At 42.5% G+C, this 20098-nt stretch overlaps 1 long non-coding RNA gene across 1 annotated transcript in view; it reads right to left on the bottom strand.

The window, feature by feature from the left end:
* Positions 1 to 336: 336 nt before the first annotated feature.
* The window catches only part of LOC123512175, a 34276-nt gene continuing 14514 nt past the window's right edge, over positions 337 to 20098 (bottom strand). Inside the window, exons 3-4 of the long non-coding RNA XR_006677039.1 lie at positions 19591 to 19727; positions 337 to 513 (exon numbers count right to left, since the gene is read on the bottom strand). This is a non-coding gene — a long non-coding RNA (uncharacterized LOC123512175). The remainder of the gene's footprint in view (positions 514 to 19590; positions 19728 to 20098) is intronic.

Raw genomic sequence — 20098 nt, 5'->3', positions numbered from 1 at the left:
TAGAAGAGAGAAGAACAAGGGGTGACATGATAACTAAGTATAAATTGGTGAACAAAATTGACATATTGGACAGAGTTGATAAAGGTGACCACAAGTAATCATCTCCGAGGACATGTAAAAAAACTAATAAAAGACATCTGTTTAAATGACGTGAGAAAATACAGTTTCTTGCATCGTAGTATTGATAAGTGGAATAAACTGAGCAGTGATGTCGTTGACGCAGTGTGTGTCAATCAGATGGAAGAGAGATATGACAGGAGTAGACAAGAAGACAGGACACAGAGAGCTTAGCTCAGGCCCTGTAATACACAAATAAGTAAATACACCTTCCTCACTTCATGGTGCCGGACCCAATCAGTTCTAACCTTCCATTTGACGTCACGGCTCTGGGTCGGGTCAGTCAATTACCGAGGTCGTGACCAAGCGCCCCTTCAGGTCAGGTCGGCTCGCATTCACCCTCTTTCACCCTCATTCTCTCACCGTCTGCACCTCGGAAAGGACGCATCATCATATCTGCAAGGCAAGGCGTGGATGCTCGGTTTTCTTTGTTGTGTGTGTGTGGTTATTTCAATAGAGGTATAAGCTTCCTCGTGTGTTTCGTCTTCCCTCATCATGCTTACATAAGGACACATAATCACGAAACTCTCTCGGCAAGTCATCTCTCCCAACGGCAGGCACAGTTATCAACAAACCGGTGGGTGGCCCAAAATAAACACACATCAATACACTGGTTTGCAGCAGTGCTTCCGCCCTTCCTAGCGGCGTCCTCCGAACCTCACGTCTCTTCACCCTGTGCTCCCTCCACAACGTGTCCCCGATACCTCAGCGACTGCCCACGTGTCCTTGCCCACACACACGATCACGCACACACACACTCACACACCCTTCTGCCGCGTCCTCTGCCTTGCATATCAGTGCTTTGTGGCTCCTCCTGCCCTTGTTCTGCACTCTCCTCGATCATCATCGGCACCACCTCCGTCAGCACCCTCATCAGCACGCCGTCATTTGCACCTTCTCAGAGTGGTCACGCTTCTTAGCTCCAGTTCCACCTCCGTATCCATGGTAACCACGTGGCCACCACTTCACATGTCTTCGGCGTCCACCTCCGTACCACGTGAGTTCCTGCTCTCTACCTTGCCCTCCAGTCTACTGCAGTGTTCCCGTGGATCGCGCTACACCACTGTGTTCCTAGCCTGAAGGAGCACCTCCTTCGTCAGCGCCTTCGGCAGCTGTGCACGGCCCCATGCACTCCCATCACCTGCTATCCACCTCCGTGGCCACCCTCCTGTGCCCAGTGCGCCCTTCCTACTCCTGTGGCCACGTGAGTCCCTAGGTCACCAGCCCTGCAGTTGTCTCCGGCCCCATCGCTCATCCTGCTGCTGTGTCCTCGCTCCCACGTGTCGCCTCTTCCTCCGTCTTCACTGATCAGGCCATCTCCTCCTGCAGCACTTCTGTCAAGCTGTAGTTAAGTATTCATGTGTTCTGGATATCTAAGTCTCATAAATTCCCTTGCTACCGTTTTGTCGTTCACGGTATAAATACGTATATATATATATATATATATATATATATATATATATATATATATATATATATATATATATATATATATATATATATATATATATATATATATATATATATATATATATATATATATATATATATATATATATATATATATATATATATATATATATATATATATATATATATATATATATATATATATATATATATATATATATATATATATATATATATATATATATATATATATATATATATATATATATATATATATATATATATATATATATATATATATATATATATATATATATATATATATATATATATATATATATATATATATATATATATATATATATATATATATATATATATATATATATATATATATATATTATTATTTATATTTTTTCTTAATCCATTTCCTATCAATTGATTTATTCATTGATTGATTTCATTCATTGCTATTATTTTGATTGTGTACACATATTCCTTGATGTTGTTTTCTATTCCAGCCTTTATAATTTTATTTTTGTGTGTCTTGATTTCATATATGTGTCTCTTTTTTGTATGTTATATTCAGTGTCTTCTATACGTTTTTTCTGTATCTGACCCTCCATTTTGTGACTGTGATCTCACCTCCCTCCCTCGTTACTCTCCTAGTTACTTGTCAGGGTCCTGTGTTCTACTTCCCGTTTTTTTCTTTGTGTGTTATCGCACTTTTGTTTTACATTCCATCTCCTATGCGTTCTCTCCATTTTGTCTTACTTTTTGTTTTCATGTTTTATGAAGCTTCCTCAACGCTCTCACTCCTCCACTATGACCAACGGTTCTGCTCCTAACGTCCCAACCCCACAAGCCACTCTCATCTCAGAGTCAATCTCCATTCCTCCTTTCACTGGCGTTGGTTCCGAATCCATTCATCAGTTCATCCGCCGCGTTGGAGAAGAATGCACACAGAGAAATGCACATTCAGATGCTGAAAAACTCGCTATCCTCAAGTCCAGAATCTGTCATGACCCATCTATTCTTGCTGGTAAGCTTGTAAAGTCTGATAAATTCCTCGGTTTTGACAAGTATGAAGACTTTACTGCAGCCCTCATCTCGCACTTCTCAAGCCACTCAAAATTGGGCGCGACTCACTCATTCCTTAAAGTAGCAAGCTCGCTCACCTATCTCGCCCATACAACTGCAGATGTGTACAAAGCTGAGAATGTTGCGTCATCCCTTAGCGCAGAACTCACTGACCAGCGCAAATCCTCACAATGGTTCAATGGTGATGGTATGTTGTCTTCCACGAATTTCAAGCGTCTCATGTCATACTTGCTTTTTGTCATCCAGCTAGACTCTCCCACATTTGCTATCGCGAGTGATATTGAATTCACAGAGAAGGATTTCCTGTACGATGTGTGTAAGAAAATTTCAGAAAAGTCACCACCTGCTCCTCAGTCAGTCTCTGTCGCGCAGACTCCTCCCCCTACCCCAATCCCGCCGTCAGCACGCACCCACTCTCCTTCACATGGTCGCTCCTTCTCACGTCCCTTGCACCATACTCAGTACCATCACCGATCTCACTCCCACTCCTCATAGAATGTAGTTTGTCAAAGATGTGGACTCAGAGGTCACGTTGTTCAGTTCTGCCGTGTTGTTCTTGATGACCAAGGTCGTTCTCAGTTCAACTCAAATGCATTCTGCTCACTTCATAATAAACATGGTCATTCACTCGTTGAGTGCCGCCTGTATCAGTTTCAACTCTCTTCTCAGCCTTCGGGAAACGCTAAGCGCCAGAGCCTCAAACCTGTTGTAGCTCTCAAATCCATCCTCAAGCGTGCTCCAGCCTCACCGGCCCAGTTTCCCTCCTCAAAACGTGTTCATTTTGCTGTCTCTCAGTCAACGCCCCTCCCGGGCGTTCCTGTCAAGTCCTCTGGATTCTTTCAAGGCCTCACCGCATCAGTGACATCTGCTTCTCACAAGTTTCTCACATTTTTCAATTCTGGTGTTGCGATCAATATAATTCAAACTCATGCATTCAACGTTTCCAGTTCTTCAGCACTTCCCGTCCCTTGTTCTCCACCAGACCTCACAGTTTGCGGTATTTCTGGAAATATTCTCCTGCCTCACAGCAAAGTCCTCCTGACTGTCTCTCTGTCACCCTCAGAACCCCCAATCACTGATTATTTTTATGTCATTGATGATGTGTGTTTTAACGCAGACATGCTTCTCAGGTATCACACCATGTCTCGTTTCAATATCTCCCTGTTCCCTTCCACCCATCAAATTGCTCAAAATGGTACTTTTCTCTCTGCTTCTCAACCCCCACGTTCTCATTATTTCCCTCCTGTCGCCAGTGTCATGCCTCTGCCTCACACTGCCCCTGCTCTCATCACCCAGGACCCCTCTGAGTCATCCTCAGTGACTCACGACCCTTCCCTTACCTCATCCTCCACCCCAGCCGACTCGCCTAGCGATGCGCTGCTCAGCAACACTAACACCCCCTCCCCTATCACGACACTCGCTGACGCTCTCTCGTCCACAGTGCATGGGAAAGCTGTGTTGGCCGCCCCTATGGTTGTCACCCCAGCTGACCTTTGCTTGGTGCAAGTGAAGGTCAAAGTCCCCATGGGACAGACATCATATGTTTGCCCGACACTGCCCAAGTGAAAGGTGTTGCTCTCGAATCTGTTCTCTCTACTGTCGAGGATGATGGCTCTTGCCTTGTGGCTATTCAAAACCTCACTAATCATTCACTCTCCCTCCAGTCTGGCGTGCATCTGGGTGATGCATTTCCTTATCCTGCTCCTGTTACCCGTCACTTCTTCCCCTTGTCATGCCTCTTTACCTTTGTCACCCGTCAATGACTCTCCTTCACACCCTCCACCTATCCTTGCTCACCACCTCGGAGAGATCGGCTTCCCTGAATCAAAGGCAGATTTACTCTCCCTCTTGTCATCTTACAGATCCTGTGTCTCCCTTCCTGGCGAACCTCTGGGCAAGACCGATGCGGTTCGCCACTCCATTCACCTCACACCAGGCTCAACTCCCACCTACGTCCCTGCTTACCATACCCCTCACAGTCGCAGGACAATGGTGGACAATGCTGTCAGAGCCATGCTGCAGGATGACGTCATTGAACTTACGGCTTCGCCTTTCAACGCTCCGCTTTTCTTGGTTCCCAAGTCTGATGGTGAGTTTCGGGTCGTGGTGGATTTCCGTCATCTGAACGCTATCACAATTCCCGATCGACATCCTATGCCTGTTCTCGCAGATCTACTTCAGTCAATAGGCGATTCTATCACTGTTTTCTCAACCCTCGACCTACAGTCTGGGTTCTTCCAGGTCAAACTGGAAGAAAGTTCTCGCCCTTATACAGCGTTCACCACATCATCGGGCCAATATGCATTCAAACGCATGGCCATGGGATTGAGAAACTCCCCTTTGACTTTCGTTCGTCTCATGAACTCTGTACTCTCTGGTCTCTTGGGTACTTCAGTGTTTTGCCATCTAGACAACCTCGTGATCGCTTCAAAGAATCTGTGCGAGCATCTCAACACCTTATCTGAAGTTCTTGCACGTTTTGCTAAGGCCGGATTGAAAATTAAACTCAGCAAATGTCCGCTCAAGTGTGAAATTCAGTTTCTCGGTCACAAAGTTGATAGTCATGGTATCCACACCCTTGATGACAAAATTCGTGCTATCTCAGAGTTTCCTGTGCCTTCTAACGCTGATGCCATCCGCAGTTTCCTTGGCCTTGCAGGATTCTATCGTCAGTTCATAAAAGACTTCTCACAGATCGCTCAGCCTCTCACCTCTCTCCTGAAGAAAAACGTTGCATCTTCCTGGTCCGAAGACTGCCAGCAAGCATTCACTACTCTCAAGCATGCCTTATGCAATGCTCCCGTGCTTGCTTTTCCTAATTTCAAAAAGGAACTTCTTATCTGCGTAGATGCCTCCGCACATGGTCTCGGTTCGGTGCTCATGCAACAAGATGACAATGGTAAAACACGCGCTATCGCTTTTGCCAGTTGTCTCCTCAACGCAGCTGAACAAAATTACAGTACTACGCATCGTGATGCATTAGCAGTAGTGTGGTCCCTCCGTCACTATCAGGACATCATTCTTGGTTATCAAATCCATGTCCTAACAGATCATGCTGTGGTCACTGGTATATTCAAAGGCAACAGTTTAACTGGTAAATTTGTCCGATGGCAACTCACAATCCAAGAATACAACCTGACGTTCTTGTACCTTCCAATCAAGTCTAACCGCGTTGCTGATACCTTGTCACATCACATTGCTCCTGTAGCTCTCCTCACACTACTGCAGTCACTTCCCTCGCCTGATGACATCAAAGAACTTCAGCGCTCTGACCAGTTCTGCTATAGCATTATCTATTACCTAAAATCAGGTGATTCTTCTTCATTGCCCAAGTTACATGTACCCCAGACTCGTTCGAGCTCAGGGACGAGATCTTGTACAAATCTACGAATGTCGCTTCTGACGATGATTCCTTCCGTCATGTGTCGCAACTTGTCGTACCGCAAGCCTTAGTACCTGTTATTCTTTATCACATGCACGATTCACCTCTCGCCGGTCACCCAGGCAAAGAGAGATCTCCCCAACAAGCCCAAAGATCATATTTTTGGCCTTCGATGCGAAAGGACATTACTCGGCACTGCCTCTTATGCGTCTCATGCACTGAGCATCGCCCAGCACGTCATTTTGAGTCTCCTAATCTTTCATATCCCATCCCTCATGCACCTTGGGACAGCCTGTTTATCGACGTGTTGAAGCTTCCTCTCACAGAAAATGGTCATCAGTATTTGCTTGTTTGCGTTGATAGTTTCAGTTGGTTCAGCATCTTGGTTCCTCTCAAAGACAAATTTGCATGTTCCATTGCACGCACATTGATCGATGAAGTCATATGCCACTATGCTACTCCGTGTGTCCTCCTATCAGACAACGGCACCGAGTTCAACAATACCATACTCAAGGCAGTTTGCGATTCATTTCATGTAAAGAAATGTAACATCATCCCATATTCTCCTCAAGCAAACGGTAAAGTAGAAAGAGCTAACCGTCATATCCTCAATATCCTTCGCTTCATTGCAAGTTCAAACTCTGCATGGGATACACATATTCCTCTCGGGTGCTCGCTGAATTCCGCTATTCACTCCTCCATCAATAAGTCCCCACATTTTGTCCTTTTTGGTATAGACAAACGACTCCCACACGAGCTTCTCTCCACAGAACCTCGCCCGCTCTATTGCCTTGATGATTACGTCAAATGCAGAGTAAATGCTTTTCAACGTATCTACACGTCTGTGTGATTCCCAGGAGTCAATGCTGGAAAAGCAACATCGACACTCTACCCCTCGCAAGATAGGAATTGGAGATGTTGTATTCCATAGAGTCCATGACCATCATTCAAAACTTGACCCGCTCTTCCACGGCCCTCACCGAGGTCATAAGGTGAAGATCCTCGAGCTAAAGACAGGCAAAGAAGACATCGTTCATAGAGATCACCTCAAACGTGTCGATCATAGGTTCGACACAGATACCACCACACCCCTGACACTCCCGCGGCAAGGGTCTGTCAGCATCGACAGTCAGCCTGTTTCATCTCCTTCAATTCCCTATAACCTTCAGTCTCGCCCAGCGTAGTAGTCTGTCCTCTATTCCTCTTCCTCACGTTTCTTTTGCTATTCCCATTCCTCTTTACTCGTCTGTATATATCCATGTATATGTTTTCATGTATTTTTATCTATATTTAATCTTGTATTATATTGTATTGTATAACTGATTCATTGACATCATTTCCCCCTTTCTTGTTCATTTAAGTTCTATTTTCTATGTATTTTCGTTGACATACGAGGACGGATGCTTCCAAGGGGGAAGTAATTGTATCATATATCATGTCTTCTTGTATATCATCCATTGTAATATTTTCTTCATCATGTATTTCATGTTCTATATATTAAGCCAATGCCGATTGCACCATCTCACGCAGCGTGGACATTCCACACACACATTTCATTGTCACCACACCTTCCTCACTTCATGGTGCCGGACCCAATCAGTTCAAACCTTCCATTTGACGTCACGGCGCTGGGTCGGGTCAGCCAATCACCGAGGTTGTGACCCAGCGCCCCTTCAGGTCAGGTTGGCTCGCATTCACCCTCTTTCATGCTCATTCTCTCACCGTCTGCACCTCGGAAAGGACGCATCAGCATATCTGCAATGCAAGGCGTGGGTGCTCGGTTTTCTTTGTTGTGTGTGTGTGGTTATTTCAATAGAGGTATAAGCTTCCTCGTGTGTTTCGTCTTTCCTCATCGTGCTTACGTAAGGACACATAATCACGAAACTCTCTCGGCAAGTCATCTCTCCCAACGGCAAGCACAGTTATCAACAAACCGGTGGGTGGCCCAATATAAACACATATCAATACACATATACACTGGAGGAAAAGCTCGAAGTCTTGGACAGGGCAGAAAAAGCCCAGCAAAACAGTGTTATTCAGGCTGCATTGGATATGAATGAAGCCATAGCAAGGTGCACAAAATGCAACGCAACAAAGATCCGAGAATCAGCTAAGGCAGAAGCTCCACTCAAAGGTAGCCAGTTGTCCTATGCTTGTCCGGTGGAGATGCAGAGAATGGAGAAGATGCTAGCTACGTGGATTGAGCACCAAAATAAGACTCGTGTGCCTATCTGCTTGGCGCTAATCAAAGCGAAGGCTGTGTCAATCTATGACACCATCGAAGGCGAGAAGAAGCCGTTCATTGCCAGTAACGGCTGGTTCAACAACTTCCAGAAGAGGTACGGTTTCCACAACCTGAACATGGTAGGGGAGGCATCTTCAGCAGATGCTCAGGCTACAGCAGAGTATCCTGCTGTGCTGCAGAAAATTATAGATTATTCCCCAAAGCAAGTTTTCAACATTGATGAGACTGGCTTCTACTGGAAGAAACTGCCAAACCATACATATATCTCCAAAGAAGAAGCTTCTGCCCCAGGATTTAAAGCCTCTAAGGACTGATTGACGCTGTTGCTGGGGGCCAACGCGGAAGGTGATTGCAAGCTCAAGCACTTGTATACCACTCCGAGAATCCTAGAGCCCTCAAGGAGGCAGAGGCAGAGGCAGCAGCAGCAGCAACAGACACATCAGAACAACCTCAGCGAGCCCTCACAGCGGCCAACTTGTCTAAGTGTATGGACTTGTTGGCGCAGTCAATGAAAATTCTCAAAGAAAATTACCCAAATATTGAAAGAAGCACTGCTGTCATCACAGGGATCATAGAAAAAAATGACGTGCTATGAGGTTCTTCTCAAAAGATAAACAACAAAAGAAAAAACAGCAATTGATAACAAGCTTCTTCAGACCGCACACACCAAATCAAATAACAGAATCAGAGACAGACAAAGAGGAGAAAGTAGCAAAATAGAGGAAGAAGGTACTAATCAAATAATTTTGTGTTTAAACATTTCCCTTTTTCAGTCATTATTATGTCTTTGTAAATTTATTAATAAAAGCATTAATAAGCATAATAGAAATGTGTTTAATGCAAAATGTATACATACAGTGAAAGATTATTTTATTTTGAACACATCCTTCAGAAGTCTAGTGGTGGTGGTGGTAGTGGCGTGAGGACACCCCTGAGCCTCGCCCTGGAGGGCGAGGCTGTTCAATCAAGGGACGAAGTGGATGTGCTGGGAGTCACATTCATGAGGATCGCGTGGCTCCTTGATGGAAAGGGGCTGGAGGTACTGTACAAAGCTCAGGTCCACTCTTTTATACTAAAAAAAAATTTAGGGAGTTGGGTATTCATTCCTTACTTTATACAATTTTTACTTTATACGGTGCCTTCTGGGACCGTATAAATCGAGGACTACCTGTATCTTAATTCTTTCTACATTAATAAGCCTTCTCATATTATCTCGTTCATCCCAGAAACCCGAGAAATCCTATTCCATAGTATCATCAGTCAGTTTCCTTAAACCAATAGCTGTTTCTATAAAGCGTTGGTTTTCACTCGACGTATGTTTTGCTTCCGCCATGCACTTGGCAGCGCTACTTGGTTCCATCTCTCTCTCGTCATTCATTCCTTATATGTGATCTAACACTTATTTCATTTGGAGATAGGAGAACCTATATGGCTCCCTCTCCCCCTGTACATATGTCTAGGCCTGAGTCCAACTCCTTTTGTAGTAATCTCTGCGAGCTGCTCAGATGCATGTGTCCTGCTCGACGGCTGCACTCTGTGTGACAAAACATACAGAAGCTCCTCAACTTACGAACATAATGGGGACCGAGAGGCTGTTCGTAACTCCATTTGTTTGTATATCCAAAGTCGGGTCTCCATTGCCTTTTTTCCCATTGTTTTAAAGTTTTGTTTACATTAAGAATACCTGTACATAAATCCCAATAAGTACGACATACCTTATACAGTACCTGTAATATGTAATGCTTTTAATATTATTTGATGGTGATTCATACAACTTTAATGTAGAAACATGCTTTATTTAAAAAGAAAATATATTGTAGTGATGACTGGCTGGCGAACCGATCGATAAGATGGCGTGTGGTCAGCTGGGCAGGAAAATACAACCAGGGCCGTCACACAACACGAAGCCTATCCGTTAGACCGGGGATGACACCATACCATACTGAGAAAGATCGATAAACATGGATAGATTAACATGGCGTCGATCAATGGGGGTTGAACAGGTGCCTATAAATCTGGGATGACTAAGCGTCTGTATATCGGGGTCAAACAGCTGACATGGTTACCGCTAGGTTACAGACTCGGATTTAGGTTACACATTTTAACGTTAGGGCTATGTCAGTTACATACATGAAAGCATTTCACATGAAATATGAAACAGAAAACACTGCATGCTTGAAATATAAATGAGGAAACTCGTAAGATTTACTTTGTTCACTTGGATTTGTTGGGGGGAAGTGGCGGGCAAGGAACGGGGTGACGAGATGGTGGAGGGGTCGTCAACACCGCTGTCAGCGTCAGGCGTGTGGGTAGAGGATGAAGATGGCACTGGCTCATGGGTAGATGGCACTGACTGAGGACGACGACTGGCTCACAGCCTTTTTTTTTCTCGTATATGACGCGGTAGCATTTCAGTGCATCATGAACAGCTGCTGACACCTTGGTATGTCGTTCTTCATTTGGGTCCTGTTCTTCAAAATTTGCCAAGGCTGCCTCTATGGATGCAAAAGCTTCTGCCATCTTTTTAGTTTGGAAATGTTTTGGTGGCATTTCCACTTCTTCCTCCTCTGCTTCTCCAATTCTCATAGTTCATCATTAGATAGCTCCTTGTCATGGTCATCAAAGAACTCTGTGAAGTCCTGCTCCTCCAGCTCTAGCTCCAGTTTCTCACTCATGGAGATTAAATTGTCAACAACCTCCTCCTGCTCCTCCTGAATATTTTCAAACCCAGTGAAATCATGAACAACCTGAGGGCAGAGCTTTTTCCATACAGCATTCATACAGGTGGTTGTAACTTCCCACCAGGAGGTATTAATGTTTTTTATGGCATTGTAGATGTTATATGACTTCCAAAATTCGCTCAGAGTCATATCAATCTCGTCTGTTGCCTTCAGTGCCTGGCGGAAAGTGCGCCTTAGATAGTATTTTTTTAACGTTGCGATGACTCCCTGGTCCATAGGTTGTATAATGGAGGTTGTGTTGGGTGGCAGGTAAACAAACTTGACATTAGGGTGAAAGTCATCTAGGTAAGGTGGGTGTCCAGGGGCGTTATCCAGCACCAGGAGGACGTTGAATGGAATGGAGTTGCTCCGACAATACTTCTCCACCTCAGGGATAAATTGATTATAAAACCACTCCTGAAAAATCGCCTGTGTGACCCAAGCTTTAGAGTTACTCTTCCACACAACTGGAAGAGACGCCTTGGCAATGTTTTTCAGGGCTCGTGGGTTTTCCGAGGTGTACACCAGTAGGGGGTTTAATTTTAAATCACCACTAGCATTACCCCCAAGCAGTAGCGTCAGTCTGTCCTTTGCAGCTTTGAAGCCAGGCATCGTCTTTTCCTCCTTACTGATGTAGGTTCGGTCAGGCATCTTTTTCCAGTAGAGGCCAGTTTCATCCACATTGAAAATCTGTTGTGGTGTGTAGCCTCCCTGGCAGATAATTTCTGCTAGTTTTCCTGGGAATTCCTCAGCTGCCTTAACATCTGCACTCGCCGCCTCACCAGACACCTTCACGTTATGCAAGTTATTGTGCGCCTTGAAGCAGTTAAACCACCCATGACTTGCAGTGAATGACACCAGACATCTTCACGTTATGCAAGTTATTGCACGCCTTGAAGCAGTTAAACCACCCATGACTTGCAGTGAATGACACATCCTCACCATACTCAGCCTTCAGTTCATTGAATAGACTCAGGGCCTTCTCTTGAATCATCATAAGGCATAGACGTTTCCGTTTCTGGATGCAGTCCTCGAACCAGACGCCGAGATGTTTTTCCATCCTCAATCATTTTCCCTCTCTTTTTCGATATGATGGTTAATTGCATGGGCACTGCAGATTTCACATGTTCCACAATTTTTTCCTTGTTCTTAATAATTGTGCCTACAGTTGACCGATTCATATTAAATTTTCGTGCCACATCAGACATTTTCTCACCTTTCTCAAGCCGTTTTATGATGTCCATTTTCACCTCTAAAGTTATAGCCTGACGTTTCTTGGCACTTCCACTGGCTTCACCGTTTATTTTTCGCTTCACACCCGACATTTTTGATAGAATGATGCACAGGTAAAGCGAATTATGGCACAAAAATTGGCGGTACACGAGGACACAGTGAACAGATGCTTTCGTGTTTATGGCGGGAGCCTGGAGGGCAGGGGAGTGATGCGCACAGCTGAGTGAGCTCAGCAGCGCCACGGCGTGGCAGACTCGTGAACTATATTTGTGCACGGGAAATTTGAAGTTTCCTAGCATCTTTCAAACAATTTTTTGGACTTAAGTATTTAAAAGATTTGTTCGTATGTATGGAATGTTCGCAAGTCGAATGTTCGTAAGTAGGGGAGTTTCTGTACATGTCACTGACTGAGGGGAAGGGAGAACATGTGTGGATTTCAATGAGCAGGTGCAAGGTGCAAAAGCTAAAACTGTCTTCAATTTTTACATCTGTGATGTACCTCCCAAGTACAGTAAGCCCCCCACTCGGCGAATTAATTAGTCTGGCAAAACTACCGCCAAATGCAAATCTCACCAAGCACGAGTTCTTTATACCATACAAACTGCCTAAAAAATGCCTCAATTAGTCATTGGTCATTGCCAAAGACTCTCTATTGACCCCTAAAACACCATCTTTTGAGCTGAAATAAAATCTTTTGCCTTCACATATTAGAACACATGCACAAAACAGACCAATAAACAATAAATAAAGCTAATAAGACATGATATAAAGGCTGTAACTCCCGTTTTTCCACCCTTTTCCCTCGCCCACTTTCGTCCTTGCCGCCACCACCATTGTCCTTACCCCCACCAGTACCACCTGTTGCGCTGGTAGAGGCCATGTTGGCGGTAAATCGCCAGAATTCATTCCCACGCTAGCAGAAAAGAGGGTAGCACAAACAAAATGGCTGAAGGGGACTTTCACACTACATTCTGATAGGTTTAGAGGGAGGTGAGACATCACTGAGGAGCCGCGTGGCTCACCGTGTAGCCACCAAGTTTTAATTCAAATCGCCAAGCGTGCACTCGGTGGTCCATGTCCAACCTACCGCCAAAAGTGAATTTCGCCAAACTGAGATTCGCCAAGTGCAGGGCCTTACTGTAAATCAAACCTATTCTTATATATATATATATATATATATATATATATATATATATATATATATATATATATATATATATATATATATATAAACATATTTGGCCAAGTCCAAGCTGGAGGACATTAAAATTCTTGAGAGATTTGGTGCCAGCCTACATCTGCCATAGGTATTGGGATGGCATCCTAAGAGACACAGCCAGATTGGAGGATAACAATGAGGGCTTCACTGAGGAGGAATATGATGATTATCTTAATGATCTTCTGATAGATAATGAATCCCCAACTCCCTAGACTCCATGTGTGTAAGGGGGTTCTTGAATATGTGTTAAAAAGTCAGGGAAAAGTTTTTTTAGTAAGAAGTTATCATTAGGAGGAGGAAGTAGTAAACACCTACTGAAACGATAATTTACGCCCAGTGAGGCCAAATAGCACTTGTTCTGATCTAGACCAGTTCTGGCCTGCCCAGTTCAAAGCTAGTTGTGAACTCACTGGATATTTCCCTTTATGTCTCACACCTCAAGGGGGCAGTCAGAGTTTGCCCTCTAGAGACAACTCTCCCCATTCACACAAAAACTAGAAGCACTACACACACATACACGCACCCTTCACTTAAAATAGAAACAATGGCAACTCCTATACTAGCTTCCGAGTCCCAGCTCTTCCTGGGAGAGGATCATAAATGTCCCCAAGTTGGACTGTTCTCTTAGTATTGACCATAAATGTCTTGACACCCCCATCCACTTTTTTCTTCATTAACTTCTGCAACATTCATGGTCTTAGATCTAGTTTTCAATTTGTAGACCACCATCTCTCCTCTGATAAACCTCATCTTTTCCTTACTGAAAAACAGGTGTCTGGAGCAACTGACAGTAGTCCCTTTCCTGTTCCCTCCTACTTTTCCTATCCTCATTTTTGTTGCAAAGCTATTTTCATTCCAAAGCTTAACTTATTCTTGTGCCCATGCTCTTGAATCTTTCAAGTTTTCCACCATTTCAAATTCATCTGTGCTGTCTATCCCCTAACTCCTATGACTACAGTTAGCCCTTTTCTATTGCGCTTTCTGCTATGGTGCATACTTAATTAAAAAGCTGCACATATTTTTATATCGCACATGAAATTGCCACTATTGCATGCCTATTATTAAAAAACTTCCAGAATTATCATGTCACACGATAGCTGAGTTTCTCTATATATTTTATTGACTGTTCGTAGCCTCATCCCCAACAAAACAAAAAAGTTGAAACACCAAATGTGCATACATACATTTCTATGCAAGAAACAATAAACGACCAGAGATAAAAAGCTAATCATTACATACTCTCAGCACATGATTTCAAAATGTTCTGTCCAAGGAACCCACAGGTAATATGGTCTTGTAATGTTTAACAAAAGTAGATTCACATCTCCAACCAAATGCTTTTTTAAGCCTCACCCACACCATTCCTATTCCACATGCCATAGAAGTGAATGCAAACTGAACTGAATAGGTATTAAACCAAGCCTCACTTATACCAGACTCTTCTCATTACATCCCTGACCCATCTAGTAATTGTGGCCTGTGATGCAGGCCCACTTTTTAGCAATAGTTTATTTTGATCTAGTTTTCTCAGCTTTTTGTCAACTGTTAATATGTCCTTATGGCATCAACAATACAAAGATTAACATTCAAAGGAAAAGCACTAAAGCTTATTTCTTGCAAATTATGTTTGATATTAGAAGTTTTAAGCGGGTCACTAATTCTAAAAATGATCTCATTCTGGGTAAGCAACATATTCCTGATGTCCAAACAGTCAATGGTTTGAAACCTTTGCCCAGACAAAAGCATGAGTAAACCTGTCACTTTTTTAGTTGAAGTTGAAAGAGATAATTGGGTATTGCTGTCCCAACCATCAAAAGTCTTTAGTAGCAAATCAGAATTCCATATAAATCCATCCCTAGTCAGTTTTGAGCTTTGTTTAGCCACTGATCTCAAAAACAAGCACACAATCTTGTGCTGGCCTGCTGGAGTCCAGTTAATCTTAGCTATTATAAAGATGTCTAACCTGGCTGCACTGAGGCTGCTGTAACTATAACTAGAACCATCTACATTACCCTTGCCGTATAGAGTAAATTATCCAGTATATTCAAAGATGGCAAAAAAGGATCAACTTGTTCTCATAAAAAAAACTCATTCCATACTTTAATATGCCTCCCACATGCCATAAGGGTTTTCTCATCCAAGGCCTTACAAAGAAAGTTTGTAACCCGCTCCCAAATTCCTGCCCTGCAGAAAGATTCCCTGACAAAGGCCATACTATGAACTAGAGATCGACCGATATGTTTTTTTCAGGGCCGGTACCGATACCAATTATTATAGTCAAGGAGGCTGATAACTGATATTTGGAGCCCATATTCATTTGCAGTATATATATATATATATATATATATATATATATATATATATATATATATATATATATATATATATATATATATATAAATATATACAGGTTTTATTTGCCTTATAAGCTTATTAACATGAGAGTATAGAGGGAAAGAATAGGTGATTGGAGGGGGGAGGGCCATGAGAGAAATCTTCATAAGTTACTCCTGAAAATGTTTCTATGAAATTGCTCGCTACAAACAGTTGGCAGCACCGCCGCTGTCCTCCAAACTTTAACCAGGGACGAATCTAGGATTCAGGAGCTTAGCCCTGAGGGTGCAGACGCTGATTTTTTTTTTTTTTTTTTTTTCGCTGCCACGCACACCGTGGCTCTGCTTATAACAAATCAGATTGGTGCTGTGGGTGGGACAATGCTGGAGACAGAGTAGCGACAGTAGACAGAGAGGCGCGGCTGCATTAGAGCCAAAATAACCTAGTTTTAAATTTATTTCTTATCGGCCATAGAATTTAAAAAAAAAAAAGGCTGATGCCGATATGCGTCAAAATGCCTAATATCGGCGCCGATAATCGACCCGGCTGATAATCGGTCAATCCCTGCTACAAATCTCAGATTCCTGACTGGGTGTATCCATTGGGGATCCTGAGGGAGATACAAACACCTTTGAGGAAGAAGTCAAGGTGCAGCTTTCAACAGGTGAAGAGCCTCTGCAAACCAAGGTTGAGCCTCCAACTGGCAGAATCACTAATACTGACACCTTGTCTTACCTTACTTTTTGAATGATGTCTTTTATGACTCTAAAGGGAGGGGAAGCAAAAAGGAGAGAATCATTACTCCAACAGAGTGAAAAAACCATCTGTGCCTAACACCTAAAGATCTGGTCTCCAAGAATAAAAAAGATGTAACTGAGTGTTTTGATGAGTAGCAAAAAAGAACCATAGAGGATTCTCTATAAATTCTGCAAATGTCTCAAACCTGTGGGCATTAATCTCCATTCCTTATTAAAATCACTCTCATGAGATGCTAAATCAACTGTAAAATTCATAGAACCTTGGATGGATCCAGCAGATAAGTTTGTCCCACACACTAGCCCAGTCAAAAAATTTTCTTCAGCTATATTTAACAAATGTTGTTTAATGCTACCATAATTATCAATGTTTGCAACAACTGTGGTATTATCTGATTTTTATTCTAATATGCTTATGTTGGACATTATGCAATAGAGCCTGAAGTCCAAAAGGAACATCTTTCAATTCCAAAATATTAATATGGTCCTTTCCATGTTGAATCCAGTGGCCAGAAGTAATGAGTTCATCTGTACAAGTCCCCTAACCAGACAATGAAGCATCTGTGGAAATAAATAAGTCTGGGGCTGATGTGCATATGGATTCTACACAAGAATGAATGTTAGTTGTCCACCAGCATAATAGACACTTTGCTCTCTGATTTAGGCATAATAAGCCGTCAAAGTCACCACAATTTTGTTTAAGAGCCTCATTCCTCAGAACTTCTAAATATTTGTATTTCAACAGAGCCCAATGTATAGAGTCTCTTGCAGCCACTACATCACCAATAAAAACTGCCAGATCTCTGATTCGCATCTCCTCCATTTGCAATGATTGTAAACCCAACTGCTTAATCTTTGTGGTCATACCCTGTGTGAGTGTGATAGTCAGTCATATCACTAGAGTTCAAAATAAAACCCAAGAATTCTATTTTATGATGGGGCTGTAGATGTGACTTCATATTAATCGTGAAATGCAGTGGATTCAAGGTCGAGGCAACATTGTACATCGGCAAGAAGTTTCTCTTTTGAATTTGCCATCACAAAATAATCACCAATGTAAACAGTAGTCAGGATACCTACAGCCCTAAAATTGGAAAAAGAAACCTTTAATAATTTAGTAGAGCCGAGGAGAAGAGGAAAAACCCAGAGGTAAGAAAGTAAACTGGCATGAGGGTCCAATCCTCATAAATTTGAACCATGAATGACCTGGCTCACAAACTGGGACAGCAAAATAAGCATGCTTCAAGTCAATGGATGCAAAAAAGCAATTCTCTGTAATCAATGGTAAGATATCTTTAAGAGTTTCCATCTTGAAAAGATGATATTCCACATATTGAAATGTAATATAATAATAAATGTAATATAATAAATGTAATATAATCTTTCTTTACTCTGGAAAAAATATTAGAAAAGAAATCTGAAGAAACATCTGCACCTCTCTCAACAATATGCTGCTGAATAAACTCTTTCATGGCTGCATGAAATGTTTGTCTGTCCCTGGTATAGAAATGTAAAGGAGAAACATGAGGTTTGTGAAAAACATGAAAGGAAAACAACTCCTTACCCTGAACAATGTTATGTACCCAAGGACCACTGGATAATTTTGCCTAGTAATAAAAGCAACACTTGAACTTATTCCCTCAAAAAATCTCCAGGCTGTTAACCAAGGTAAACATACCTGGGACAGATATTAACTTCAACCTTAGTACTGGGGAATGAGCAAGACAAACATTGACAACAGGTAACTTGCTTTGCCTCCCCTCTTCTGGAAACTGCGCCCTATGTTAGGGTTGTTCCCGGGGACCTCTAAACTCTTGCTGAAAAAAATATAAGGATCTGCTTCACCTTAAACCTTTGGATTAATATATTTCTGCAAAAACTGATGGATCATAACAATGTTAATCTCAGTCACCCGTCATGTTCTCATCCTTAACACTTTTCAAGAGAGACTTAGGACTAAGGTTATCACTAATGAGATCATTCCTCATCAGAGTTAAGTAATTAAAACATTGACTATATAACATGTAAAGGTCATCATTGACATTATATAGACTAACATCATGGCAGAATGTTTGAATTGGCATAGGAATTCACAAATCTGATTAAAAGAAACGAGTGCCTCTTCTAAAAGAGAAGTAGTCTGAGCTAACTTGCTCTCCAACCTGTGACACTGTAGGGTGAGAGATGAGCTGGAACCATTAACTCATCATTCTGGCTCATCTATCATCAGAAACCAAGTATAAATAAGCCCTGGTGTCCTTGGCCAAAACCTCTTTAACACAGAGCCATTAGTATAATTAACATTAAAAAGCTGTTCCTAGTTACTGCCAACAAACATATGCGGTGGTCTGTAAGTACAGGAAAGCAAAGAAAATTGTAAGATTAAATGAGTACTTACCAAGTATGAAGTTTGATCGTAATTTCACGAACATTCAATGACGTCACAGTGGTGTACAATGAGATGCCATGCTACCATTCCACCATCAGTCACTTTTAGAGAGGAGGTTTGAGGAAGCAGTTACATATTACCGCAAAGACCCTTCGCCCTAAAGTGAGGATCACAAAACAGACAGGGTAAGGAGAGAGGGCGTTGTACACCACTGTGACGTCGTTGAATGTTCGTAAAATTACGATCAAACTTCATACTTGGTAAGTACTCGTTTAATCTTACAATTTTACGCCAAATTTCAACTGACGTCACAGCGGTAGCCAACGAGAGCTTTAGAGAGGTTCCTCAAACCTAATAAATTACAAAATCCAGGTAAAAAACGAAAAGCAATACTCAGAACGTTGGTAAGGAAATTACCAAAATAGCAAACATAAGACCCATCACATGTATTTCAGGACAGTATCACAAAAAATCCCAAGAACCTTCCACAGGGTACAGAACAAATTTTGTCCCTAAGTTTATGCCACAATCAAGTACATATAGTGTATATATATCTTGAACATTATGGGACCCAATCCCCAGAAACTTACAGAAAAAATTCTTTCTCCACTTCACAAACCTAAGGAGGGGTCACAAACCCTTACAAAATTTAACATGAGAAAAGAACAAAAGCATTACAACAAACCTGCCCTAGCAAACTGGGCCTGCTGGGCAAGAGGCTTCCTATAGTGTCGGGTAAAAGTAGACTCCCTCGCCCCTCCAATGGTGGAGACTACTGTAGCAAAAGGCAACATCCGGGCTGCCTTACTGGAAGAGGCTGATCTAGTAGAATGGGGAGAGAAGACAGTAATGTCAATGCCAGCAGCTCCCATCACGTCTCTCACCCAACATTGCAATGTATCCCGGGAGGCCAACCGAACCAGAGGTCGTGCAGTCAGTAAAAAACTCGTAAGTGACCCACGAATGGAGCTAGTCCTATCTAGATAATGCTTGATGGTGTCAACAACACACAAGCGGCTGTCATGTGGGTAGGCATAAAAAAAACAAGCCTGACATGTGGACCCCATGACGAGAGGTTTTTAATAAGTCTCCAATCCCAAACCCAACCCGAGAGTCTGTGAGACATGTTTCTAAGATCTAGTAATTGTAAGGTCTGACCGTGTTGGCCTGACAACAAAAGCATAAGAATAACT

This window comes from Portunus trituberculatus, chromosome 33, assembly GCF_017591435.1.
Source record: "Portunus trituberculatus isolate SZX2019 chromosome 33, ASM1759143v1, whole genome shotgun sequence".
Lineage (NCBI taxonomy): Eukaryota > Metazoa > Arthropoda > Malacostraca > Decapoda > Portunidae > Portunus > Portunus trituberculatus.
Note: the sequence above shows the minus strand (reverse complement) of the source record. Positions and strands in the feature narration are given on the sequence as shown.